Here is a 1,074-nt window from a genome sequence, read left to right as displayed (position 1 = left end):
TTTCCGGGACCCGGGGAGGGGGGGGGGCGGAAAGAGGGGGGCGTTTGTCCGTCAGGCTTGACGGGCAGTGGCTGCTACCAGAGAGCAGTCCTCATGCAAATCGCCTCCTGCCTGCGGGGCACGGGGCGCTGAGGCGGGAGCCTTCAATTGTCCCGGCTCTGCCCGGGCGGCGGAGACAGCGGCAACTTTCCCGGGAGAGGCAGCGGCGGGGGAACGGGCGAAGAAACTCGGCGGCAGTCAGGCAGCCGGCACCGCTCCTCTGCCGCCCCGCACCGGGACACCGTCCCGGCCCCGCCGCCGCCGCGGGAGGAGCGAGCGCTCGCTCCCGGGCCCGGGAGATCCCACCGAGGCCGGGCGGCGAGGGCAGAGCTCTCCGCAGCCGGTTCCGCCACCACCGGGCGGTGGGACCCCGGCTCCACCTCACGCGTGTGGCCGGGGTGGGAGCGCTGCGGCATAACGGCGGCGGGACGGGACGGGGGGGGGTGTCGGAGCCGCCCCGGTGCGCTCCGGGGGTCGGGCTGGGCTTCCCCACCGAGGGACAGGTGCTTTGTCCAACCGCCGGCCCCAGCTGGTGGGTGCCGGGGGACACTGGCCATGTGGCCACCGCTGTTTGCCCGCCTGGTTGATCTCTTTATGGCTTTGAGATGAGAGGGGAAGATAAGCCAACAAAGTACCTAGGTTTTAGTCAGTTTTCCCCTTCTAAGTAGTGAGAATAGAGAAATTTTGTTTCTTGCACAAAAGGAACCAGCATCTGATGCTTCTGTTCCCCACACCCAGTCAGTGTTCTGACAAAGCTCAACCACTGCTAATCCTCATGTTTGTAGCCTGTGTCTTTAGGACAGCATTTCCTCTTGAACATTCTGTTTTAATGACCTACATCGTCTAGTTTACCTATACAGTTGTTAATGGCCCATTAGGAGCAGCCCATGCTTTCTATACCTCATTGTATTGCTTGGCGTGGCAGGCACAGCACTGGGGTCCCAGTGTTGTCAAACAACTTTGCAAAGGGCTTGAAAAAACAACCCCAACAACAGAAACAAAAAAAAATCCGTCTGATTTCACTGATGCCAAGTA

The sequence above is a fragment of the Calidris pugnax genome, unplaced genomic scaffold, assembly GCF_001431845.1.
Source record: "Calidris pugnax isolate Ruff unplaced genomic scaffold, ASM143184v1 scaffold41, whole genome shotgun sequence".
NCBI lineage: Eukaryota > Metazoa > Chordata > Aves > Charadriiformes > Scolopacidae > Calidris > Calidris pugnax.
The sequence above is the reverse complement of the archived record's forward strand: the minus strand, read 5'-3'. Positions refer to the sequence as shown.